At 49.1% G+C, this 27,360-nt stretch overlaps 1 protein-coding gene and 1 pseudogene across 23 annotated transcripts in view; one reads left to right on the top strand and one right to left on the bottom strand.

Moving 5' to 3' along the window:
• The first annotated feature begins 314 nt into the window (after positions 1–314).
• Mical3 (microtubule associated monooxygenase, calponin and LIM domain containing 3) overlaps positions 315–27,360 on the top strand; it is a 209,638-nt gene continuing 182,592 nt past the window's right edge. For 20 of the 23 annotated variants that reach the window (XM_076567867.1, XM_076567866.1, XM_076567865.1 and 17 more), the window contains exon 1: positions 19,939–20,087. The gene's annotated coding sequence lies outside the window, so the exon portion shown is untranslated. Of the gene's footprint in view, positions 833–19,938; positions 20,088–27,360 lie in introns of those variants that run through there. The other 3 variants (XM_076567844.1, XM_076567846.1, XM_076567845.1) reach the window with 3 other exon arrangements.
• LOC121828237 (multiple inositol polyphosphate phosphatase 1 pseudogene) lies at positions 12,961–15,406 on the bottom strand (annotated as a pseudogene).

Below are 27,360 nucleotides of genomic sequence, written 5' to 3'. Positions count from 1 at the left end.
TCATAATAGTAACAAGAACAACTTAGTTTGATACGCTTTTTCTAAGACATCTTTGTGTCTTCATATTATAGCTCAGAGAGTTTAAGTGACCCGCTCATCACCATCCTTTGCTTGGTCTACTCTAGCTCCCCCAGCTCACCCGCAGCTGTCCCCGCTGGGAGTTCTGTTTTCAAGAACGAACCTAGCAAACATTCCGCTCTGTGTACAGCAGGCTCCCCCGGGGCAGGAAGCGTCGGATAGTGCTGGAATTTCTAATCCTTAACATGTCCCTATGCGTGTTGACTGGTGAGGGAGAAGAGAAAAAAGCCCGCAGCAGCTGTGGTGTGGTTTGGGTTTGGGTCTAAAGAACGGGTTATCCGGGACTTCATTTCATTTGGGTCACTTGAGGCTCAACCGATGCCCAGGAGAGAGGCCAACGCGTCATCGCTTACCCGTTACCTTTTCTCCACAGCCTTCCTCAGCCACCAGGGCAGGCGCCTGCTCCTGGTTACCGTGGCAACCGTGAGGAGCCCTAGCCAGTTCCGCTGCTGCACTTTCTGCAGCCCTAGCTGAGATGCAGCGCTGAGGACCGACAGACGGTGACAGACCCCTAATTCTTCATCCCTTCCTCGCTGCTCTGGACCCTGAGAGAACGAGGGAAGGCATAAGGATGAAAGAAGCGTGCCTCGGGGCCTCCGGATGAGAACCTTTGCTGGGATTCTGGCTGGAAGGTGGAGCCGCCACACTTAGGATGCACGCAGCCACAACAGCAGCACCTGTGTCCTGAGGACCAGCCAATCTGGGCAGGCAAGCTCTCACCGGCGAGGCAGATGCGGATGTGAAGCCCCAGTCCGTAAGTACCATCAAATCTCCCCCTGGGTGTGCAAATCTCTTAAAGGAAAAGGTTTTGTGTCTTGACACCTTAAGAAAAAAAATCACATCTTTCGATTGTGTATGCCTTTCCTTGCCTTTCTGATATATATGAGATTCTTGGAACAAATCTGTCTGCCTTTAAACGCGTTGCTCTCTTAACCAGTGGGAGCAACACCCCAGTATCCGTGTCTCCTTCACTGCACAACGCCCCACCGGCCGATAACCATGCACCATAAGCACACGCCCCAAAGACTGAGAAACACAGCACTCAGTTTCTCAGCCAATGCCGTCCCATTATCTCTAGGCTCTCCCCCCGCCCCCACCCCAATCAAAGAAATAACATCCTTAGGCAAGCCGGTGGTGTGCCAGATGTCAGAGGACTGCCCCGGGATCCCCACGGCACCGTGTCCTTTCTGCGAGCTCAATGTGAATCCATTAGCTCATCCACAGGCGACAATTGTTACACTCAGAGGGACATTTATTTCCGTCCAGTAGAGGGCGCCGGCGCTCGCCTACAGAGCTCGGTAAACAGGCCAGAGATGCCATCCCCACACCCGTAGGCGTGCACGTGCCCCTGGCTGCGGAGGACCCGGCGCAAGTCAGCCTCTGTGATGGTTAACAAAGGGATGGTTATGTTGGTCCCCCCTGGAAGTCAAGGGAAGGGCAAAAAGACTTCCGGAGCACGGCGTTCGTTTCAGAAGCGAATGAGCGTGTTTCCAGGGCAAAGTACTTTCTGTATACCCATCAAATGTCCTCTCCTTCCCCGTCAGCCCCTCCTCCCCGAGCCCCTAGTCCTTTCTTACGTAGCGCTGTGATGGAGTGTTTACAATTTACCGCGTTAGGAAGACAGGAGACAAAACAAAGGGGAAGGGGAGGGTGGGAAAACCTAGTTGGAATGAACGGTAACCGACAGCAGCGCGGCTGGCCCCTGCAGGAGTCCGCCCTAGCTGCATGTTGGAACACCTGCAGGGGTCTCCAGCCGGGGACATTCTGACTTAGCTTCCAGGTGGTTCTAAAGCACCGAGGTTGCCCGCCACCATTCTAATCAGGATGACGTATTTCCAGGTGAACTCTGGTTTAGCCTCTCAAACATGCTGCTGCTGGAGGGCGGGGGTATATTATTATTGTGATGTGTGACTAGCCACCTTGTGGAAGAGAGCTGGCAGCATCTGTGACTACCTGGAGCAGCTGAGGGCGAAAGGGATGTGTCAAAGGAGGGAGGGCGCACCTCTCTCAAAATGGGCTCCTTCTCCGAAAAAAAATGTCCTGACCTATATTCCAGACCAAGGAAAAAAGGAACTGTGGGCCTTTGTGGGGCTGTAGAGGGAAAACTGCAAGGGTCTATAGAAATGGATTCCATGCCTGCGTGCTTATCAGAGTCACGCCTGTGACTGCCCCGCAACGCAACTGGAAGGAGAATGATTACTGGAAAGAACGCAGGGTGGGGGGAGGGTGGGATGCGGGGATTTATGCCTGCAACTCCGGCACTTGGGAGGTGGAAGCAAGAGGATCATGGGTTGAAGGCCATCCTCAGCTACATAGCAAGTTTGAGGCCAGCCTGGGCTACATTAGACCTTGAAGAAAGAAGAGAGAGGGGAAGGAAAGAGAGAGAAGGCAGGACTACGATAGCCATTTGAACAAAGGAAAAAAGCAAATAAAATGACCTGGAAATTATAGTTTTAATCCTTTTCAAGACTGAACTCATTACGACTTTAAATCCCTCCTACACCTAAGGGAAATCTTAAAAATGGCCTTTCCCTTAGAACTGGAACACCAGGGCAACATCCTCTTCACACACACTCTGGCAGACCAGGAAGCAAAAAGCGTCCTCGAAACTTTGCATTCTAAAGCTACCTCATGAATATTCATAAGTCATAAATGCTGGGAAGCAGGTGGGAGGCAGAAACTGCACAGCCAGTTCCCCTAGGCCTGCAGTGCTCGCTGGGTTAGGTAAGGCCTCAGACTCCAGGCCTGAAAGGTCAGGACTGTGAATAGCCTATGAAGCCAGGGCTGCCCGGGTACCGCCTGTACGTGAGAGGCAGGGGTAGGAAGGAGCAGGAGCTGTCCTCCACTACACGTTGGGTTCTAGGCTATCCTAAGGCTATATAAGATTCTCAGAAGCCAAAAACTAAACAAACTGTAAAGTGTGACCTGGTGCTAGTATTTTTCCCATCATAACTTTCTTTTTTTTTTTTTTTTTTTTTTTTTTTTTTTTTTTTTTTTTTTGGTTTTTCGAGACAGGGTTTCTCTGCGTAGCTTTGCGCCTTTCCTGGATCTCACTTGGTAGCCCAGGCTGGCCTCGAACTCACAGAGATCCGCCTGGCTCTGCCTCCCGAGTGCTGGGATTAAAGGCGTGCGCCACCACCGCCCGGCCCCATCATAACTTTCTAAGGCTCTCCCGTTAATTTTGATTAGACTGAGAAAGGGTTAAAATCTTCATGGGGGTGGGGGTGCAAAGACAGTCCTGCCTATTCTGAAAGCCTGGCCTCCGTCATTCCTGTCATAGATTGGAAAGAGAATTAAGTAGCCACATAAAGAGCGGCCACCCACCTGACTGGGATCACAGGGCCTCCTATGCCAGACTGAGGGGGGCCAGGAAGATCCCCACATAGAATGGCCGGCCACAGCTCTCCCACATACTGTACCAGATTGCTTTGTCTCCGTGTTCCCAGCTAGTGACCTGGACAAACCTCTCCTTGTGCTTATCTAACAAGCAACCCCAGTTACAACCATCTCCATCCATCCCTTTACTCATTGTTCTAGTCTCTTTACACGCACACACACACACACACACACACACACACACACACACACACATTATGTTGCTTCCTGGTGGAGACTGCCTCCACTTACCCTGGGCCTCCTACAGGGTTTCCCCAGCACTCCCCCAGCACAGGGAGCTGTGGGCACCCTTTGCCTGGGCACCTCTGGGCTCTTCTGACAAGGTTCTGTCAGATAGGTGGCTCAGGGTAGCTTCTGCTGGCCAGCCCCAATACCCTTTTCTGATTGGTCCCAAGGCAGGATACCAACCTTACAAAGGCTGCCTGGGCACTGGACAGCTAAGTCAAGAACAGGACATCTGGGTCTCATCTCTCACCAGCCCTTCCCACCACAGCCTCCAAGACCTACTCCCCGAAAATGACAACACACAACCACACACAGCCCAGGAGGAAGTGTCCAGTAACTCGGCTGCATGCATACCCCAGCTCACCCTCAGAAAGAGCTTCCTGAACTCAGAGGGGGAGGCCCCAGGAGACTCGGACCCAAGTTGATACTTTAGCAAACTAGACTGTGACTCATCAGTGGGCCAGAAAATCTATTTGACCATAACTGGCATTTTAAAAAGAAAAATTATCCAAGTGTGTCACATATATGGAGAGGAGGTTTTATTGCCTGAAATGTGTGTATTGGTTTTGTGTTTATGTATGTGTGTTGTACGCTGAGTCATGAAGCATTTGTTTTATTTATTCTTGGAGTTAGGGACCAAGTCCAGAGCCCCGCCCATGCTAAGCCACACCCCCAGGCATCAAGATCCGGTTCTTTATGTGGGTCACAGTCAAGCAACCCTTATGCTCATCCTCCCACAGTGAACCCTGAAGAAAGCTAGAATTGAGTCACAATAAGCTCGGAAGGAGTCAAATTCCAGAAGAGCTGACAAAAAATAGAACTAAATATTTTCGGATCCTTTTAGTGCTGGGAATTGAACCCAGGGCCTTGCGCATGCTAAGCAAGCATTTTACCACTGAGCGAAGACTGACTCGGGCCTTTTGACGGCCCGGTCCTGAGGGGCCTTTTCCTGAGTGTGCTGATGTGAGAGCCGTGTTAGAAGGGCTACGAGCCCCTGTGTGCACCACTCTTTCCACAGTGAGCCAACAACCCCTTTGTTTTGTTTTTTGTGTTTGTGTGGAAGAGCTGAGAACCGAACCACGGCTCTGAATGTGCTAAGCCTGGGCTCCACACAGAGCTACTCCTCGACTGAACAAACTTCTCATAAGGCATTTGGAATCACGCAGAAAGGAAAACCAGAACCTTTCACTGTATTTTTACATTTCAGGACATTGCCTTTTCTTAGGGAGGGACACACATGTTCCACAGTGCTTATGCAGAGGTCAGAGGTCAACTTTTAGGAGTTAGTTCTCTCCTTCCACCTTGTGGGTCTTGAGGATTGAAGTCAGGTTGTCAGGCTTGGCAGCAAGTACTTTCACTCTCTGTGTACCCCTAGCTGTCCTGGAACTCACTCTGTAGACCAGGCTGGCCTTGAACTCACAGAGACCCGCCTGCCTCTGCCTCCCCAGTGCTGGGATTAAAGGCATGCGCCACCACTGCCTAGCTAATGTTCTTATTTTTATTAGAATTCTATGCATATCTACTCACTGTATGTTCTATTTATATGAAATTCCACAAAATGACTAAATTTTAGTGAAAGAAAACATTAGCAATTGCCTAGGACTAAAGCTTTAGAGAATTCAATGATAAAAAGGCAGAAGGAGAATTGTAAGACATTAGAATTGCTCTTTTTTGTTTGTTTGTTTGTTTTTTAGACAGGGGTTTTTCTACATAGCCCTGGCTGCCCTGGAACTCCTTATGTAGACCAGGCTAACCTCAAATTCATGGAGATCTGCCTGCTTCTGCTTCCAGAGTGCAGGAACTAAAGGTGTGCTTCCCTGCTGATTAGGAGTTTTTTTAAAAACATTAACAGAGGTTGAAGTAGGAATATTGCCACATTTGAGGCCAGCCGAGGTTACAGATTGAAACCCTAGCTCAAGAGCAAAACATAACATCAAAATAAAATGAAAAACCTTAACACACAATGTTATGGACTCTTCGGGGTAAACCTCTCTCGTCTGTTCTGGGTTGCTTTCTGCACTGGTCCAACTTGGAGGGAATACAACATGATAATACATAGGGAAAGCCTGGGATACATCCAGAGACAATATTTCAGAAAAGAAAGTGAAGCCCAAGCCAAACCTGGGTGATTGGTGGCTCATATATGGAGCTCCAGTCCCTTCGGAAGCTGGAGTAGGACCTCGTATGTGTGTGTGTGTGTGTGTGTGTGTGTGTGTGTGTGTGTGTGTGTGGTGAGAGATTTGGCAGAGAGAGGTTTTGAGAGTCTATTGGGATCTACACAGAAGCAGCATCTTTGGACTGGACCAGGTGTCAGTTATTTTGTTGGTTTCACTATGTGGCTATAATTTGCACTTTTAGGTCAGCCAAACCAATGTCAGTGCATACCTGCCTTAGGTTTTTGTTTGTTTATGGGTTTTTTTTTTTTGTTGTTGTTGTTTGTTTTTTGAGACAGGGTTTCTCTATGTAGTTTTGGTGTCTTTCCTGGATCTTGCTCTGTAGACCAGGCTGGCTTCAAACTCACAGAGATCCGCCTGCCTCTGCCTCCCGAGTGCTGGGATTAAAGGCGTGCGCCACTGCCGCCCAGCTTAGTTAGGTTTTTATTGCTATGAAGAGACATCATGACCATGGGACTCTTATAAATGAAAACATGTCATTGAGGGGCCTCGCTTACAATGTCAGTGATTCTGTCCACTATGATCATGAAGGGGAGCATGGCGGTGTGCAGGCAGACGTGGTGCTGGAGCTGAGAGTGCTACATCTTGCAGGCAACAGGAAGTTAACTGACTGTCACACTGAGGGAAGCTTGAGCAAAAGGGACCTCAAAGCCCACCCCCACAGTGACACACTTCCTCCAACAAGGCCACACCTCCTCATAGTGCTACTCCCTTGGGGGCTATTTTCTTTCAAACCACCACAATACCACAGGTCAGGAACTTATATATGCAGCACTTGTGGCAGCACCGGACAACTCCGAGAAGGGAGCATCGCTGTTCCCGTTTTTCTCATTTAGAGTCTTTGCAATTCTGACACCATGACGTGGGTAGAGGTGTTATGTAGAGTATAGGGAGGTAAGCATTTGAACTCTTCTTGGTTGTATAATAAGTCGTCACTCCCATCACGCTTTCATACCAAAACTTGGGTTCAAATTCTGACCATGATGCTCATTAATTATGTGACCTTGGGAAAACATATTAATATCTCTCTAGCTCAATCACCTTATAGTACTTTATAATCAAATAGGGTTGGCAATGACATGGGTGAGGTTAGTAAGGGGTGGAGCTTATGGGCAGTTGTTGGGGGTGGTGCAAATAACAGAAACGCTTAGGCTACCTCTTGGAAGGGTGAGGAAAGTTAGAGAGAGGCTGTGAATTAGCTCATGAAAAGGTGGTTTCCAGGTGTCAGGAAGGATGAGAACCATGACAGGGAAGGGGATCTAAAGGTGACTAGCTCTCTCCTAACAAAGGCTATTAGGGTTCAGCCTCTAATAATCTTTTTCCAGGATTTCTGGAAGAGACGATACCAATGAGGAGAAATAATCTGAGGGAATGGATCTAAGGACACCAAGCACTTTAGTCCATTCACTTTATTCTTCTCATACAAAATTCTATCTACACAGCTTCAATTCTACTCTCATACTTATCTCCTCTCTGTCCCTTCTCCTCCTGTCCATCCTCTCATAGTTCTAAGTTCTTTCCATCTCGTTCTCATCTTCATCTTTGTCTTCGTTCATATCTCCATCCTTGTTCCTTCCTCTACTCACCCCGTGACCCATCTTCACACCTACAATCAGCAATCCTCTGGCCCTGCCACTTTCTGGTTGGGCGGGGTAAGTCTGCTCAGAGCTAGGAAAGCTGTCTCATAGCTTGATACACCTGGTATGTAAAAACCCTTTTGTTCTAAGTAAGTTGAGGGTGCCACTTGGGCTGTGTGAGAAAGGGGAGAGGGTCTGAGCTTAATTTGCAAAAGAAGCAAAATACCTACCATCTGCCTGGCCTAGCTGGTGTCTCCATATGGATATTTACCTAGCAGGTGCTCTGGAGAGCTTATTCTGTCTGCCGTTTGTCCTTGGATACTTTTGTCCAGAGCTGGCCCTGGCTTTGTATGCTTGCTAAACGAGATAATTACAGAAAGCAGACATCTGAAGTCTAATGTTAAAAAGAAGAAGCAAAAAGCCTGGAAGCAGGAAGCCTTGCCTGCATGACTGTATCCAAATACCTTAGTTGTATATGCCCAAGGAATGATCACTCCACACTGTCTAGAAGTTCTTAGGAAAAGAATCAAATGGGGGATTCTTATGACAGCACACATGAAATTCATAGCAGAAAACAGCTGATACATTCAAAAAGCCAAATAACACCAAATGCTCCTTGAGCCTTGGCTTCCTCTGGAAAAATTCCTTGATTCTTCCAGGTAATAGCTTTGCCGTAGTCAGCTGAATTCCTACTTCATATTCCTGCAGCACTCTCCCTCAGTATTTTCTTGGTTGGAAGAACTTACCCTGGTGTACCAGACTTTTTCTTTTAGGCCACCAACCAGCTCCCAAATCATGACGTGGAGCCTTGTTAGTTAAGAATGCTTGGCCTTGCCGGGCGTTGGTGGCGCACGCCTTTAATCCCAGCACTCGGGAGGCAGAGCCAGGCGGATCTCTGTGAGTTCGAGGCCAGCCTGGGCTACCAAGTGAGCTCCAGGAAAGGCGCAAAGCTACACAGAGAAACCCTGTCTCGAAAAACCAAAAAAAAAAAAAAAAAAAAAAAAAAAAAAAAAAAAGAATGCTTGGCCTTACCTTAGCTCTTATTTTAATCTGTTTCTCCTTATCTATGTTTTGCCTTGGGGTTTTTACCTTTCTTTCTGTGTATCTTACTTTCCTGCTGTCTCTATGTCTGGCTGGCTGAGACCTGCCTGGCGGGCTAGCTGGCCCTAGGCATCTCCCTCTCTCCCTAGTTCTCTCTTCTTTTTCTCTTTCTTCTCTTGAGCCTAGATTTCTCCTCCTACTTATTCTCTCTGCCCACTAGCCCTGCCTATCCCTCCTCTGCCTTGCTATTGGCCATTCAGCTTTTTATTAGACCAATCGGGTGCCTTAGAGAGACAAGGTGAGACAGCAACACATCTTTTCATAATTAAACAAATACAAACAAATGTAACACACCTTTATACAGTTAAAGTCATATTCTACAGCATAAAAATATGTAACACATCTTCACATACTTAAATATTCCACCACATCCTAGTCTTTCTCACTCTTCTGTGGCTCTCTGCTTCCCACTCAAATTCCAGGAAGGGAGGTCAGAGCACCTTTATCCAGGCTACCTGCCACCGGCTCATAGTTGGAACAACAGGACCTTAAGCTGAGTGCCCATCTTGCTGCCTTCAGGTCCCATTCCTGAATGGGATGGATGCTGGGTGGGCAAACTCACAAATGTCCAGCATGAAGCCAATGCCACCAAGTGTCCCAGCCCAGGAGCCAAAAGTGCCTTATGAAACTCTAAACACATATAGAAGATATTGGGACAGCACCCTGGGGTGAGCTGGCAAGGAGATCCAGGAGGGGGAGCTTGGCTGGGAGGGTCTCACCACCTTTGGCCCTACTGCCCCAGCAGGCCTGAGGGCTCAAGGCAACTCTGTATGGGGCCCATTAGTGAGTGACTGTGTGAAGCTTGAGTTTGTGTGGTAAAACTTCAGCCCATCCGCCTTTGCTTTTCTCCCCTTAAGTGTTGTTTGTTTGTTTGTTTGTTTTTAATTAAGTTGTTGCCATTGCCTTATGCTACCTGTTTCTTCAATGCTAGGGAGAGAATCTATGGTATCTTTTAAACCCCAAGTTAAAAGTTTTTTATTGTTTATTTATTTTGTCTGTATCTGTGTGTTTATGCTTCTGTGCCTGTGGTGTACAAGAGAAAGTCAGAGGACACCTTGTGAGAATTAGTTCTCTCCTTCCGCCGTTTGCATCCTGGAGATTGAACTCAGGTCCCCAAGCTTGGTGACAAGTGCCCTGAGTCATTTCATCTGACCTGACCTCTTAAAAAGGGGCCTTGGCCACGCCAGGCATAGAGTCAGGAGTGGTAACTGGCTGCCTGTGCTGAGGCGCTGTCCGGTGGACACTTTCCTTGGAACTTTCAGTCCGGGCTCTGTTTCCAGAGAACAGAGGCAGATCCTCGGAGAGGCCGGGGACGCCTGGCCCTTGAGGCTGGTTGAACTCTATGCTCTCCTCCCTTAACCCTCCTGCGATAGTGTACGGGAATGAAGGTCTGTGGCTGCATCCTGCAGGGTAAGGGCGGGCACTGATGCTCTCCATGCAAGCAGAGGGCTCTCTAAGCAAGGGGAAAGAATTTACTGAAGACTTGTAACCAGTGATGTCGTTTGAGGACTGAAGAGGTCATATAATCTGGACAGATAGACATTTTTCCTCAACTCTTTTCTGTCCTGTCTTTTTTTGGGGAGGGTGAGAGGCAGCGGTTCTGAAATTGTAACTGTTTTATTGTTATAAAAGTATGCTCAGTACTCAAACCGCTCCCCAAATGAAAAGGCACAATAAAAGAAGATGATTTCTTTAATTATAGCCTTTTCCCCCTGCCAGCTGGTGCTAGGGATGAAATTTAGGGCCTCTGGCATGGCGGGCACTCACTGTACCACTAAGCCACACCTCCAGCCCAAGAAGATGATGTCTGGACACTCAGTTCCCACCCACCGCACTGTTTACACAGCAGTTCCTGTGTGTTCGCATTCCTTTGGACTGGTCTTCCTCCTCCAGCCTTCCTCCTCAGGTTAGATCCCTACTTCACTTGAAAGCCCTTGGCCACAGAGTACGAGCCCAGCTCTTCTCTCCAAGCTGGAGAGATAAAGGGATACAGATAAAGGGAGTCTCACTTCACAGATTACCTCTTGCAATCCACTTGTTTTGGGTAGGGGGCATTGAAATCCCCCCACTTCCACAGAATCTTTCAGATCTCAGGTAAGCCTTCTCAACCTTGGGAGCAGCGCCCTTCACCTGACAATAACTATTTCAATCCACTGCTCACTCCCCGTTCATATGGTCAGTCCTACAAGTTAGACCCTCTGTCTCATTATCCTCGCCACATCTGTCATTTCCAGACAAATTCCTTGTCAATCAGACACTGGCGGGGGGGGGGGGGGACACGGGGGACGACGGGACGGCGGGGGGGTGGGGGGGGACACGGACAGACGGACTGAAAGTCAATCAGAAGCTTTGATCAAACTACACTTTTTGTGATCTCAGTCAGAAGCAAGGAACATATGGGATCCTGCAGAGAATACTTGATGTTTCTGTCTTTTCCCAGTTACTGAGTTTCTTACAGGGTCCAGACACGATAGATAAGAAATATTTTGGGGCTAGAGAGTTGGCTCAGCAGTTAGAAGCACTTGTTGCTCTTGCAGAGGACCTGGGTTCAGTTCCCAACCCCCACCTGGCAGCTGACAAACATATGTAACTCCAGTTCTAGGGGATCCGTCACACCCTTTTGACCTCAGTGGGCACCAGGCACATAATGGGGCATAGATACATCCATGCAAAATGTGCATACACTTAAACTAATAAAACTGTTTTTATTTGGTTGTTTTGTTTTGTTTTTCGAGACAGGGTTTCTCTGTGTAGCTTTGCGCCTTTCCTGGAACTCACTTGGTAGCCCAGGCTGGCCTCGAACTCACAGAGATCCGCCTGGCTCTGCCTCCCGAGTGCTGGGATTAAAGGCATGCGCCACCACCGCCTGGCCTAAAACATTTTTTTAAAGAGATGTTTCTGTACTCACTGGAGCAGCTCTTTTCAGAAAAACATCTGCTCAGAGAAACAACTGGTCCTGCAGATGTTTTCAGAAATGAAACATTTCTGACTTACAGAGGAAACCTCACTGAGGTAGACTATAACTTGAAAATGATACTTGGAAAGTGCTGGATGATCAAAACCTAGCATTCTTGGATAACTTGTAATTTGATTTAGTAAGTTGAGGAATTTTACAACCATGTTAAGCTCTTTCTTTTCCCGTCTGGAAGGATACTTGCAGTGTAAAGATGTAAATATTGTGGTAATGTGGGCATGTGACTTCAGAGAAATTCTAATCACTATGTCCACCTAAATGAGAATGGATATGGTATTAAGAAGCAGACTCCTGCTGGAGACATGGCTCAACCATTAAAAGCTAGGCTCACACCAAAATATAAGAAACAGACAGGGAGTATAGTGAGATATTTCGTTCATATTATTTATAAGATATTTAAATAGTTTTTTAGTTATTTCCTTTCACCTCCTAGTAAGTCTTGCAAGACAATCTTAATTCTCATCAGATCTGCTCTAAGTTTGAAGCAGTGAAAGGAGAAAGCATATGGACAGACTCGCTCATCACATCTATTAACTAATTGTCTTCTTTCTGTCGGTTGGCTTCTATTTTTAAAAAATTTTATTTATTTATTTTATGTGTCTGGATGCTTGGCTTGCACAGATGTTTATGCACCGCGTGCATGCCTGGTGTCTGCTGAGGCCGGAAGAGGTGTTGGATCCCCAGAACTGGAGTCACAGACGGTAGTGAACTGTCAAGTGGGTGCTGGGACTCGAACCTGGATCCTCTGGAAGAGCAACCAGCGCTCTTAACTGCTTAACCCTGTGTGTTCTTTTAGAACAGCAGTAAGCACTGCTAACTGCTAGGCCATCTCTCCAAACCCAGTTGACTTCATTTTTATATCTTGTTATTATATAAGATGTATGTTTTGGTGGTTTGAATTTTTTTTTAAATAGAGACTTTTTCTGGCTGACCATGTTTTACTTGATTTTATTTTTAGATTTGAACCTGTTTCAAAGAAATCATTCTGAGTTCTGTCAAATGCCATGAAAACATTTACTATAACAAATTCCTTGTGACTTAAAAAAAACATTATCTTCAAAATTAATGTGTCAAGGGACAAGTTTGGGGCAGTGGAATGGCTCCGTGAGTAAAGGGTGCTTACTGCCAAGGCCTGACGGCGATTCCAAGAATCCACATAACGGAGGGAAGAGAACCGACTCCCCCAAGTTGTCCTCTGACCTCTACTTGAGCACTATGGCATGCATCCCTTTCCCCCAGCAAAATAAATAAATGCAAAAATAAAAAGGAAAGTTCATCTCACCCAGCCTATATTTTAATATGACCTATCTGACTGGAGCCCTGGCTGGCCTTGAACTCAGAGACCTACCTGCTTCTGCCTCCCCAGTGCTAAGATTAAAGGTGTGGGTCACTATGTCCAGACTTGCAAGCTTTTCAGATCAGGAAGTTGCCTGCCTAATTATAGCACAATCACCCGACACAGGAAAGCAATGCCGAATCGAGGATGTTGTCTGGCTTCTCAGAGCTAGAGGGCTGTGATGTTCACCTTTGGTAGGTCACATTCTTCACAAGTTTGACAGCTCTGAAGAATGTCTCCATTGAACTTCTTCAGATCTTCATACAAAGCAACAGTTTCTGGTGAGGGAACCAGCTGCATCTGTACTTGGAATTCTTTTTTGGGAGCTTTAGCATTTTTTTTTATAATGGTAAAAAAAATAGATTTGAAGTACAAGGTACAATGTGACCACTTTGGAACTTGAGGGGGAACGTGATCCTCGTAATTATAAGCTGCAAGGGGCTCTTTGTCATTGAGGTAGCTCATGAGAGAAAGCAGTGGAAGGAGAGTCTCTGCATGACCAAACTGAAGGTGTGCAGAAGAAACTGGGTGAGACCTTTCCATGTGCTCGACTGCTTTGTCCAAGTGCTGCAAGGTATCCTGAGACAGGATGTTGATGCACGGACTACTAGTAGTATACCAATAACTTCTTTTCCGGTATTCTTTCAGATCACTTAACTATTCCAGTCATTTTGCATTGTCTTTGTCAGGACAGCATACTAGGGGTTTATTAGCAATGTGTATAAATGAATGACTGCTTCTTCTGCATGTAGGTGTGTGCACCAATGTGAGTGCAGTGCCTATGGAGACCAGGAGAGGGTGTTGGATCCCCTAAAACAAGTTAACTGGTGTTTTTTTTGTTTGTTTGTTTGTTTTTTGTTTTTTGTTTTTTTTTTTGTTTTTTGTTTTTTTGTTTTGTTTTGTTTTGTTTTGAGTGCCTTGTGGGTGTTGGGAACTGAATGAACCTAGGTCCTCTGGAAGAGTAGAAAGTGCCACTGAGCTCTGTCTCCAGCCCTAGCCAATAAGATTTAACAGGTTAAAAAAAAAAAAGCTACCTAAGTTAAATCTACATTTAATTGTTTACTGGCATTTGGGAATAATAACAATGATGATAAATAATCCCTTTTTAAAAAGCATTCTGGGGGCTGGAGAGATGGCTCAGAGGTTAAGAGCACTGGCTGCTCTTCCAGAGGTCCTGAGTTCAATTCCCAGCAACCACATGGTGGCTCACAACCATCTGTAATGAGATCTGGCGCCCTCTTCTGGCCTGCAGTCATACATGCTGTATACATAATAAATAAATAAATCTTTAAAAAAAAAAAAAAAGCATTCTGAATTTTGGGTCCAGTTTTGAAGTTTTTGTCTTAAAGAGCTGTGGAGTTCCTTCCTACTTTAGTTACAAACGTCTCACAATGACCAAAAACGTCTCCTTAGTTTGTCAATCATTCTTGGAAGGTAAATGCCTGCGACCTCATAGGCCGCAACCCCAGGTGGCAGTGCGGCCACATCCTCGGCAGGAAGGGGGCGCTGCCGTCCACACAGCCGCTCTTGTGCTCCCAGGCCATCCCCCCCCACCCCCACCCTCCCTCTGCAAGCAGAGCCTTCAGGTCTCAGGCTAGCTGATGCCGGGCACCCTAGGTTGAGGGGGTGACATCGTAGCAAGTTCCTGCGGAACCTTGAGGCCACAGGGTGCAAAGCAAGAGAGCAGCCCCCCAGCCAGGGCCCCAGTGGACACCGTACGACCCCTTCATGTGTTTTTGTAGGCTAACTTTGACTCTGATCCTCCTGCCTCAGCTGAGATTACAGGTCTGTGCCACTATGCTTTTCTAATGTGCTAGATTTCACACTTGATCTTATCCAACAGGTGGACAGGCGATGTGTTTATTTTAATATCTGTATTACATTTATTATCTTGTATCTATGCATGGGCATGCCTGTGGAAGTCAGAAAAGAGCTTGCGGGAGTTGGTTCTCTCCTTCCACAAGGAGTACTCGGAGGGATCAAACTCAGGTCCTCAGCGTCTCTACTCACTGCGGAAGCTCTCCTACCCTCCGTGTTTCTGTTTAAAAAGACGCTGTCCCAAGCAGGTAGAATGGGAAACCCTGGACTGCTCCGCCTCCTCACGAGGGTAGCTTTGCCTATGGTTTCTAGATGAACACAGCATTTAGTCTGGACTGATCGAGAGACTCAAAGAACCCAGGCACATGTGTGCCTGCGAATCTCTGTGTACACACAGCTATAGAACAATTTTCTGGTTCTGCAACTGCACATGAAGATGAACATCCGAGGCTGAGGATGTATGTAGCTCAAAGTCCTTGCCTGGTATGTACAAAACCCGTGTTTCCATCTCAGCATCCCTAAAATGAAAATAAAGACATCAACCCAGGAAACCTAAAAGCCCTGTGGGCATACCTCTTAATTTGTAGAGCCCGTCAGAGACCCGCTGGAGCAGGCTTGGGAAGTCTTTCTCCGAGGCCAGTGGGACTCTAGGGTTCTGTAGTAAGTGAGGTGGCGGCTCTAGATTTCTCGGGGGCTTTGGCAACCGATTTTCCCTCCACAGTCCCATCTTGGTTTTACCTGCAATTGCTATGTAGAATTCCTGACTATTGCAAAGTACACGCAGACTGGTGAGTTTGAGGAACCCCTTCTCAGCTGTGAAAAAAGTGATGAAGACATAGACGTGTGATTTTGTCAATTTGTATTTTAAGATCCTTTCTGCCTGCCACTAGGATAAAAAAGCTTATAAAACAGGAATTAGAAAGTGAATGGTGTGTGTGTGTGTGTGTGTGTGTGTGTGTGTGTGTGTGTGCATCTGTCTCTGTGTGTGTATGTATTAAGATCTAGCTGTGAGATGGTAGTCTAGGGATAAACTCAGAGCCCAGGAGTGTCCCCAGTACTGGGACACTGCCACCTGTGCATCCCTTAGCTGACTTCCAGCAGACTGGGCTAGTCTAAAATTAGGACTTTAAACAATTTTTTATTATTATTTTTATGTGTATGAGTGTTTTGCCTGCATGTAATGCTGTGTCCCATGTGTACGCTTGGCATCCCTAGAGGCCAGAAGAAAGGACTTCAGCTCCCGGGGTACTAGAGTTACATATGGTTATTAGCTACTATGTGGGTGCTGGGAATGGAACCTGGGTCCTCGGGAGGAGCAGCCAGTCCTCTTGACTACTGAGTCATCTCTCCAGCCCCAGAGGCAAGGACTTGAAGCACATCATTGTTTTTCTTTGCTGGGTCCCTGTGACAGTGGATAGAGTTCAGGAATGAAGTTTGTTCTAAACCACCCCTGCACTTCCTTTTTGAGTCTCTTATTCTACAACTGAGCCTTCCTAAAGCATCCTGGGAGTTTCTGAGTTATAGGAAGCTTGGGAATTCCTTGGGGGGCGGGGTGGACCGTAAGGATGAAACCCTAGCAGCAATGAGACACACTAGCAAAATCATGTGGGAGTGGGCTGGCAAGATGGCTGAATGGGTAAAAGGGTTTCCTGCAAGTCATCTTCACATACACACCAAAATTTAAATACTTATTTTCCCCCTAAGACAGAGTGGCGCACGCCTTTAATCCCAGCACTCGGGAGGCAGAGGCAGGCAGATCTCTGAGTTCAAGACCAGCCTGGTCTACAGAGCGAGTTCCAGGTCTACCATAGAAACTCTGTCTTGAAAAACAACAACAACAGCAACAAAATGAAGGAGGAGAAGATAATTAGCACAGCCTGTATTTTCAGGGTTGTATTCCAACTGCCAGTGGGGCAGGATATTTTTATTGAAGACCTGGTTCTGGGGCAGTGCACACTGCCCTTCCTTCCTCATGGACACAGAGCTCATTCCAGCTCCAAGCATGCTGGGTGGTGGGAGTACTTCCTCTTCCTCTGCTACTGAGCATTCCAACATGGCAGAGACACACGCTCACTGTGAGCACTTCTTACGTCATAGCCCCTGGACCTTCCGGCGCGAATTTGCTATTCTGTATTTCTTTCCTCGTTGCTTACAATTGCTGCCTAGTTGTTACACGTTGTCAAAGGATTGTGAGGGAGCGGGAGATTGCAGTGGACAGAATGTACAATTTTGAAGACCAGGCTCCATTTATATATTTTTGGAGGCCTCAGGATGGAACCCAAGGCAATGTGTATGCGATGTAATTACCGCTGAGTTACAGCCCAAAGCTCTGGGCTTTCTCAGGCAGGATCTCAGAGTGTACACCATGCCGGCCTGGAACTTGCGATCCTCCTGCCTCTGCCTCCCAAGTACAGGCAGCTTTCTTAACCTTGGCCAGGTTGGTCTGCTTTGTGAGCCATTGTTTCCTGCCTTCCGTAGATGACCGTCTGCCAGGGCTCCTCACAATCTGCTTCGCCGTTCAAACGATTTCACAGGTATAGACATGTGTTTGAAATTCTCTCCGCCTCTCTTCTCTTCCCGTCCTTGCTTCCTTTTCTCTCCTTTTCCCTCTCTTTTGCTGGGGCTTCAAGCAAGCTAAGCACTCACTTACCACAAGACCCCCAGCCCTGGCATGATCTCTTATTAGAGTGTAGTTGATTTATGAAAATAGGAGACTATGTTCGTCTTAGTTAGCTTTCAGTTGCTATGATAAAAACACCATGACCAAAAGCTACTTAAGGAAAATGTTCATTTCAGCTTGTGATTGGAGTCCATCGTGAAGAGACGTCGGGGCAGGAACTGATGCAGAGGCCATGGAGGGGTGATGATGACTGGCTTGCTCCCCCCCCCCCCCCCCCCCGCTGCTCGGCCTGCTCTCTCCCACACCCCAGGACCACTTGCCCAGGGGTGGCACTGCCCACTGTCGCCTGGACCCTCCTACATCAATCATTAATCAAGAAAATACCCTACGAACTTGCCTACAGGCCAATCTGAGGGAGGCGCTTCCTTAGTTGAGATCCCACACACACACACACACACACACAAGCACAGTGTTGTATGGCAGGATTACCAGGGTGGTTGCTAGAGTCAGTCAGGCCTCTCTGTGCCCCTGTGCAGATGGGCGCCTCCACACTTGGTTTTTTTCTCTCAGGAGGAGTAATGGTATGACCAGAAATAATGGACTTCACAGCACTGATGTGAGGTTGGGAAGAAATGACGCACATAAACCTCTCCCAACAGTACCCGGCACACAGGATATACTGCGTTTGTTCAGGTTCTTCACCGTCATGACAGAAATCCCTGACACAAACAGTTTAAGGAGTTCTTTTAATCCGTGGCTTCCCATCTTTGGCTCCCGGCTCCGTTGACTTGGGTCCCCTGCTCACAGGCAGAAGAGCATGGCAGGAGGGACGTGCGCACCTCATGGTGGAGAGGAAGCCGAAAGACAGGAAGAGGCCAGGGACCAGATAACTCCAAGGACTGGCTCCTAATGACCTACTTCAACCAGTTAGGCCCCACCTCCTAAAGTTTCCAGCACCTCCCAAAATAGCATACCAGCTGGGGACCAAGCATCAGATACATGAGCCTTTCTGAAGGACACTTCTTATCTAAACCATAACAGTTAATAAACACAAGAAGTAGCAGCTGCTGGGTACTAGGGAAAGAGGATTATCTGGGGGCAGAAAACATGGAAAATTAGGGTCATGAGGGCACAAGGTAGAAATGTCAGTGGCTACAGTTAGCCCGTCCAGGAAGGCTACCTATCAGGACTGTACTTCTGGGTGTCTTTGGACAATCGTTGGAAGGTGGGTTGTCTGGCTGCAAGTGGAACTCTTAGGAAAGGCATCCTTAATACCTTACAGTTTGGACGCAGAGGAGTACAGGCTGAAAATTTCTGAAATAAAGGAAGTGAAAGGCCTGTGAGAAAGCTCTCCAGTAAAAAGCATTTGTCACCAAGCCGAGGACTGGTCCCCAGGACTCATGGTAGAAGGAGAAAACTTACTTCTAAAGGTTGCCCTCTGACCCCCAGCTCCCCGCGCCACCCTCCAAATAATAAGTTTTAAAAATGTAAATAGAGGGCAATTGGTCTGAGGCAGTGCTAGCTCTCAGGAGTAAAAGTCTACAATGGAGCAGACAAGGCCTCCAGGAATGTTCGCAGGTCTTCAGCTAGACGTGGAGGGCGACTGAGAGCGCATAGTTGAGTGGTGTGCTTCAGACTTCAGCCAGGAACAAACTCTTCAGCAGGGCCCGAGGGTCATCTGCCCGTGGGGTTTGCTGCTGAAGGCCGGAATCCTGCACAGTCCAGCAGGCCAGTGAAGAATTAACTGAAGCTTCCTCGGCCTCTGGGAGCGCAGGGCTTAGGAGGCGCGGTCTACACACCCAGGTAGGAAGAATGCTCCTCCTTAACATATGTAAGGGCCTCGGGAGAATATCCGACCTGCTTTCCCGTAATAAGAGACTAGATACAGTGATGTCTGTAAAGGTGTGGTGTCAGAAGGTCTACCCACTTCCAACCGAAGCTCTTTAAGATGCCTGGAATTGAAGAGATTAATAATCTGGTGCAAGGGATGAGGAAGTAAGAGAAAGGCTTCCTAGAGGTCAAATGTGGTCTAACACCCTCGTCGGATTGGAAAAGGAAACAGAGGCAGGGAGTTGGCGTTACCCGCTCAAAGTCATATAGCTATAGGATTCAATTCTCCCAAGTTTTCTATAGCTTTCCCCCCGGAAATCCGACACTTCTCTATTCTGTCCCATCGGGATGAGATAAGGAAGAAAATTCTAGCTTTGTTTTGTGGCGGCTTCTGAGAGCAACAAACAAGTCCCCTTTAAGGGAGTCCTCCAGTCCCGGGTCTGGCCGGCTTTGATATGCCCCCGGTGCTATCCCGTTGGCCGTTTTGTGTGGCTTCTCGCCCCTTCCAAGATTCCCAGCCAATCACCTCTTTCCTCTCCTACTCCGTTGGGCTTTCAGGAATGTACCATATGGTCCGGGCCGAGGGGGGGAGAGAGCAGGAGGGAGGGAGTGGCAGCTATGCATTCCTTTACCTTCTGCTTGTGACCCGTGAGATTTTGGTAGGATCCAGCCTGCAGGTGGCAATCCGGTCCCTAAGAACGAACTCTAAGAGCGACCTGCGGGAGCACTGAGCACGCGCGCCCCCGTTGGGGTCGGTGGTCTAGCCTGGAGGGCCGCAGCCCCCGCCCTCCCATGTGCCCGCCCCGCCCCGGCGGCGCCGCTCCTGCCGCTGCCGCCGCCGCCGCCGCTGCTGCCGCGCCGGACGCTGCGGGCTAGCGCGCGGGGGCTGCGGCTGCGTGTCCCGGCGCGCGGCTGGGTGGCCCCGCCGGCCACGAGGGCACAGCAGCATGAAGCAGAGGTGAGTGCCGCGCTCGGGGAGCAGCCGCATCCCGCCCACGCTGCGCCTCGGTGTGCCGGGGGTCGGCGGCTGGCCCACGGCGGCTTTGGCGCGGGTGACCGCGGCGCCCCGATGCGTGGCTGGAGACATCCCTCCCGGGCAGCCCCGGGGCTCCGGCTCCGTTCTGTGCCTGGAGCCTCTCTCGGGACGACGGGTGCGTCCGAAGCGCTGGCCGAGCTGCCGCGCCGGCGAGGAAGCCCCTCTGCGCTTCCCGCGCTACCGGGTCGGTGTCCGGGTCCCTGACCTCCAGGAATCCGGTGCTAGGTCAGGTCGCGCCCTGGGGGAACTGAAGAGAGCTGTCTCGCTAGTAGGAGCGACACTAAGCGGCTTGGACTGGGTGTGCCCAAGGCGGCTTTGTAGGGGCGAAGACCCAGCCTGGGGAGTGGGGCTGCGCTCCCCGATGTCCCTAGTCCGGAGCCCAGCAGGCGCAGTGTGTGGGTTCCTGAGGTCGTTATGGCAGGTGGCCATGAGGGAACTCTTGACATTTCCGTCTGGTGGTAGACTGAGTGGGGTGCAAGCAACCACCGAGGCCTCTTATCTCAGCGCCGTCCCCCTTCCTAACTGCCTTACAAAGTGACAACACTGTTGGAGGTCCCCGTGGCACACTAGACATCTCTCGCTTAAGAATAACCTTGGAGAGCCCTACCCAGATATGGGTTTGTCTGGTGTTCTCAGACAGCCAGCCGGCGTGATGGCCGATTGCAGGTTCCTGGCGTCTCTGCTTGGCAGGGATCGCATCATCCAGCTCTTTCACAATTGTTGCTGGGAAGAGGGGTCCTTCAGGCGCCTCAGCGCAATTGGGGTCGTGGGTCAGCCTTGTATCTTGGCTGATTTTTCTCCCGAGTCTGGAGACAAAGTTATTTCCAAGAATATACACCACATCCGTATTGCTTTGATTTTAGTGCTTAAGTCAAACATTAATTATGGCTTGTGTGAAATGGATTAATGCAGAGCAACGGAGATCATTTCAGACAGTCGTATTTGTTTATTTTAAATGTGACTTGGATGGAGGGAATAGCATTTAAATACCAGGACAGCAGTGTGTGTTTCGCCCCACTTGACTGTTGGCCACATACACAACCATTTGGGTTGATGGTGAGAGAGAGTGAGATTTTTATGATGAGGGAGACATCTTACAGATTGCTGCTGCCAGCAGGAATAATTTGACTCATGACCCGGCCACAAAAGATGCTGTTCATTGTGGCTGCCTTCTGTGAGCATGTTTCCCAAGGTCCTTTAAGAGGCTATCATAAATTTCATACTTGATGGCCACATGCACTCAGGTCACTTATTTTAGCCTCACGGGGAGCTTTTCTTGTGCTCCAGGTTATAAAAGTCTTAAAGTATCTTTTAGTGGTCTGCTAAGTAGCATGAGTTGATTTCAGAATTACAGCCAAGACCGTGTTCGGTGGCTTGTTCTGCAAAGAGTCCTTTAGAACTTGGACCCGGTTCCTCAGTTAGAGCTCTTTTCTGTGTTTAGGATAGTGCCAACTTTTGAGAAGTCTAAAATGTGACTGCCAGCCGGTTGGGGCTTTCACCGTACCAGGGTGTTTGTATCCTGTGGTTTCTAGGTGTGGGAGAGGAAATAATGTGGGAAGTGTGCTTCACACAGTGCCGAGGACATAGTAGGTGTGCTGCGCACAGTGTTGAGCGTGCCTTGTGGGTGTTCAGTAGGTCCTCTTTGATTGGAAGACCTGGGTGGGGATGGAGTTGGGCCTGGTGTCCTCCTCTCCCTGACAGGGAGACCAGCTCCCCTCCCTCCCTCTCCCCTTCTTCGCTTTCTAGACATTTTAATAGGAGGTTGTAAGTGAAACACTTCTGGACTGGGGGACATTAAAGAAGGGAAGTTGAGGTTTGCCATCTGTCTCATGCAGTTTTTGGTTGTTGTTACAGTTTGTTGGTTGTTTTGTTTAGAGACAGGATCTCTTTCTGTGTATTCCAGTCCGGCCTTACTCACTGGCGCCACGCTCTCCAACCTTCTGTCTGAGCTTCCTCCGTGCTGGGATTACTTCTACATCTCTCTGACCCTCACCTCATGCTCGTGTGTTCCTTTTTTTTTTTAAAGATAGGGCCTCGTATGATCTGGACTAGCCTTGAACTCCTTATATAGCCAAGGATGACCTGCCTGATCCTGCTTTGTGGCAAGGGAGCTCCTGATCCTCCTGCCTCTACTTCACGAGTGCAGAGATAACAGGTGTGATCCACCACACCCAGCAATATGTTGCATTTTAAATATTTATTTTTATTTACAGGTGTGTATGAGTGTGTCTCTGTGGGTGCCACACATGTGTGCAGGTGCCCTTGGGGGCCAGAAGAGGGCGTTAGATCCTCTAGATCCTCTGGAGATGGAGCTACAGGTGGTAGTGAGCTGCCTGACCTGGGTGCTGGAAGCCGAACTCCAGTCTTCTGGAAGAGCAATGAATGTTCTTAACCACTGAGCCATCTGGCCAGATCCAGTGTTGCATTGTGAAAGACAGGATGGTGCCTGCCTTAGAAGAGATCTTAAGTACCACCCAGTAGGAGAGCTGACCCTTTCTTCCATCTGTTGGTTACTCTGCCCACCCCACACAGGGTTTCTCTGTGTAGCCTTGGCTGTCCTGGAACTAGCTCTGTAGACCAGGCTGACTTTGAACTCACAGAGATCTGCCTGCCTCTGCCTTCCTGGTGTTGATTACTCTTGTAGGTTGATTACTCTTGGTGGATTGACATGTCCAAGTGGAACTAGAATCATTACTTAATTTTCCCAGGCAGTGACATCTGAGAAGTGGCCAGGGTGGCTGAAGCTGGACCAGCAGGCCGGGGTAGCTTTCGTGGACTCTGCTCTGGGCTCGGCAGGGAGCCACCGTTTGCCTCCTCCCTTCTTGCGACTGGTCCTATGAGCAGATTAAAAGGCTATCAGAACTAATGTACTTCGGGAAATAAGAACCATCATTGGTTTGTTTATGTTGCATGATATTGGGCGTGACATTTTTACAGAAGGCGGCTCTGGATTCAGTAATTGCTCTTTCTTTGAAGAAGTGAGTTCCTTTTCCTTCACTAGTTGACCCTCTGGAGGCAGGTGCTTGGGCCTCACTCAGCTAGGCGAGCCCTCTGTCACTGGGGCACACCCCCAGCCCGTGTCATTGGTTCTTGACTGTAATGTAGTCAAATTATAGTACAGTGTCTCCCCAGTCTGTAGATGAAGGAACAGGAGTGACGTGATTGGCCCTGAGTACAAATCCATTGATCCTTGTATTGGATTTCTCGTGTAATAGCTCCCATTGATAGCTCGGGAGGAAGACACGCCCACACCCCTCTTGTTTTTAGGCGCTGAAAGGTTTATGGCAGACCGTTGTACTTTTCTGATTGCTGGTCAGCAGTGTCGCTGCCCTTTGCTTGCTAGTCCGTGCCTGCGCTGGGTGCACACAGCTGTCTACTCCTCCTGGCTGTGTGTAACTTATTCTAGGTATTCCCGTTTCGTCGGTGACGAACTAGGCATTGAAGAGATCCCAGGGCGAGGAAGTGACAGAAAGCCCTGCCTGAGAACAGCTCAGCCTCGGGGCATACTCTGGGGAGTATCATCCCAGCCCCATGCTACAGTGGTGACTAACGGGGAGACTTTGGGGTTCTGATGTTCTCTCCACCTCTACCTCCACTTTCTGGACAGTCATTACCTTGGGCGGGGGGGGGGGGGGAAGCAGAACTGAAAAAGACATTTATCTTGGGAGAATGTGAAGTATTTAATGAAACCAGACAGGACGATTATTAGGACCACAGAGTGGAAGTGGTTCAGGTGGGGGGAGTGATACTCTGACCCGCAGCCGGTCCTCAGTGCTCAGGCCTCTTCACCTTCTCACTGGTTGAAACTGTGGCATTGGAGACCTGGCGCTTTTGCTGAGGTCTGCAGAAAGGCGGGCGCTTCTTTTCTGCTTTCTCTGGAAAGCTGGACACCTGCTTCCTTTCTGATGTTTAGCTTCCACAGATAACACAGCACATTATCGAGTTATGTGGGAATTGGAGGGGATGTCGCTTGGAAATTTACCTAAAATCCATGGGGTGGACTTTCCCTCCCCTTCCAGCCAACCCCTCTGTCATCTTTGGCTCCATTTTTCAGAGTCCTCTGAGGCAGTGGGATTGGGTGGGGTGGGGTGGATGTCACACACCTGGATGCTTAGATACACCATTCGGCAGAATGCTGCTGCCGTTCCAGTGAGGCTGGGTCATAGGTGATGAGCTGTTTTCTTCAGGGTGGGTCAGCTGTCTGAAGGCATGCAGATGTGGTACTGAAGACAGGAAAGCAGTTTCCTTTAGCCCTGCTGTTGAAAGACTTCTCTCCATTGGCTGCTTAGATTTGCACAAGAGGATGGAAAGACTGTTGTCGTCTTGAAAAATGAAGGGAAGGGATCATCCTAGTAAAGATCGGAGAAGGGGGGCTGTGGGCTTTACCTCAGGGAAAGCTGTCGGGGGGGGGGGGGGGGGGGAGGAGTGCTCGGAAGCCTTTGCTGAGCAGGAAGGGCCCTGGTGAGAGCGGTGGAGCCCTTTTGTGTCTGTTAGAGGCTTCTTCTCTGTGTAGTGCCTGGCTCGGGGTTGAGACTGGCTGTGAATTTGAGGAGAGGGGAGGGTGGCCAGCAGAGGGGGCTTCTGCACCGGGAAGGTCTGCAGGTGCTGTTACATTGTATATGCGGTGAACTCTGGGAAGGGGACCACACGGCCAGTGGCTGACTACTCAACTGCCTTTGGCTTCTCCTTACCACTTTAAAACAGATGTGCAGGGCTGTGGGCGTGGCCCTGTGGTAAAGCACTTGAACCCTGGCACCATTTAAACTGACAAAGTTCTACTTTGTTTGATCCAACCTGCTCTCTCTTTCTTGTCTCTCCCCTGGAGCCTAGGAAGGCTCTCCACCTTGGGAGCTTGGGAGAAGAGGGGGGGAGGACAATCCCCCTCTCTCCCCCTGGCTGCCCTGTGATTAGGGATTTCAGGGTTCTGCAATGGGGAAGGGGGAGGTGGGGAGAGCAGCCTGCTGGAGCTGTTGGGCTAATGACGGTCCTGATCACATGATCAGGGGGGCAGACACTGGAGTGCCCTGCCTGAAGCCTGTGTCCCGAGTTCTCTGCAGTGTCCTAAGCCAGCCTGGGGGCAGCCGGTTGGAGTAGGGTGCAGAGCTGTTACCGTCCCTCTCAGAGGGTAGTGGTCTCAGGATTCCCCTGCGGGCCTTTGGCTCTGCACCTGTGCCCTCACAGACTCCTGTGACTTTTTCTCTGTGTAGTCCTGGCTGTTCTGGAACTCACTCTGTTCACCAGGTTGGCCTTGAACTCAGAGACCCACCTGCCTCTGCCTTCTGAGAGCTGGAATTAAAGGCGTGCGCCTCCACCACCTGGCAACTCCTGTGACTTTTAAAAACCATAATCAGACTTCTCCCTTCCCCCTGGAGTCACCTGACTGAAATGCCCTCAGGAGATGGGTTAGATAGCATCAGGTTTACTCATTTATTTGTTTTTGTTTTGAGACAGGGTCTCACGATGTCACCCCTGGCCTGGAACTTGCTACGTAGACAGGGTTGGACTTGAACTCAGAGATCCTCCTGTCTCGGCTGCCCAATTAAAGGTGTTGGGATTAAAGATGTGTCCCTCCATGTCTGGCCATATTTCTCTTAAGTGTTGCATTCTGGAGCATTTGGAGGACCGTACAGGGCAGTAGAAAAGTTCTTCAGGGGCCATGGGCTGTGCTGCAGGATCTAGGAAGTGTTGAGTACAGCCTCGGTCCTGTCTTTTCCTTCCTCTCCTTTTTTTTTTTTGCCTGGCGTGAGTTTCTCTCTTTTAAATTTTCAGTGATTTTTTTTTCTATTACTCTGTATGTGTGTATATAGTGGTTAACGGTGTATAGTGTGTGTGTGTGTGTGTGTGTGTGTGCATGCATGCGCGCGCGCACTCGAGCCATGGCACACATGTAAAGGTAAGAGGGCAGCTTTGGGGGGCCGGTTCTTTCCTTGCACTGTGGATTCCTGGGATCAAACTCTAGTGATCAGGCTTGGGCCGCAAGCACTTTTCCCCTGCTAAGCCGTCTCGCGGGCCCTGGCGTGGGCTTGCATTTCCAAGGCTGAAGCCCAAATCAGTTGTCATTGCCTTAGTTTCTTTATGGATAGGGGGCAGGCTGGAGAGCCTATCCCTGTATAATTAATTAGCAAGTGGACTTTTAGAGTGGAGCCTTTGACCCAGGTAGGCCTTGACCAGTGGGATTCCCTTATTTCCCTGCGAAGATGGAAAAAGGAAGTATTTTATCTAGAGCTTTGAATTCTGTCAATTTGTTTCCAAGACAGGTAGGCTCTTCTCAAAACCAGCCTTGCAGAGGTGGGGGTTGGGAGTCAACCTTGTGTCGCTGGTATTTTAAGTGCCTCTGAAAAGTTTTGGGCCTGATGGTCCGTGACAGCAGAGAAGCCACCATAGTTACTGCTTACCTACCGAGTGACCATACTCCGGGTCAGCGCTTTATGTACACACACCATCTCCCCCTCCCCGTTCTACAGTAAGCGTCCTTAGTGTTCAGAAAGGTCACCTCCATAAACCCAGTCAATTGCATAAGCCGAGCCTGTAATTACCGTCATATAACACGAACCCTTGAGGAAGCGAAGGGGGAGGGATTGAAGAGGAAGTAGACAGTGGTAAGTTGAGTCAAGCCCTCGGGATTCTCTGAACACCGTGTGCCCAGCCCGGGTAGAGCAGGCGGAATAAGGAGAACTCCTGGGCCTGTGTCACTCCGAGCCAGAGAGCAGAGCAGCAGGGAATTCCCCTAAGGCTTCAGGTGGTGACACACTCCCACTTGACATATTTATTGAAGAGCTCCTGCAGAGGCTGCAGGAAGTTACCATATTTGTAGGGGGGCAGCACAAAAGCGGTGAGCCACCCTGTATGGTGATCTGTGATGTAATCGGTCAGGAACCCTGAACTTGGAGTGGCGAGCAGAGGTACCCCGCTGCAGCGCGATACTCTCCCCGGCTGGGTTGCTTGTCTCTTGCACACTGCAGTGAGGCTGTCTAGACGTTACCTGCCCCCTGTGGTTGAGGCGGGGATGTTTGTATTTTGCCAACAGGGTTGGGTTGTTTCTGTAGCTCCCCCCCGCCAGGACCTTGGTGGCAGGAAGGGCTGGGCTACCTCCCCTTCCTGCACACTGCCATTGATTGGGTGTCTGTCCATCACCACTGGGGATCTGTTGGCTGGTCCTCTTGTCTTTGCCTAGCCACTGCTTGCCAAGATGAGC

The sequence above is a fragment of the Peromyscus maniculatus genome, chromosome 3 (genome assembly GCF_049852395.1).
Source record: "Peromyscus maniculatus bairdii isolate BWxNUB_F1_BW_parent chromosome 3, HU_Pman_BW_mat_3.1, whole genome shotgun sequence".
Lineage (NCBI taxonomy): Eukaryota > Metazoa > Chordata > Mammalia > Rodentia > Cricetidae > Peromyscus > Peromyscus maniculatus.
The sequence above is the reverse complement of the archived record's forward strand: the minus strand, read 5'-3'. Positions and strand labels throughout refer to the sequence as shown.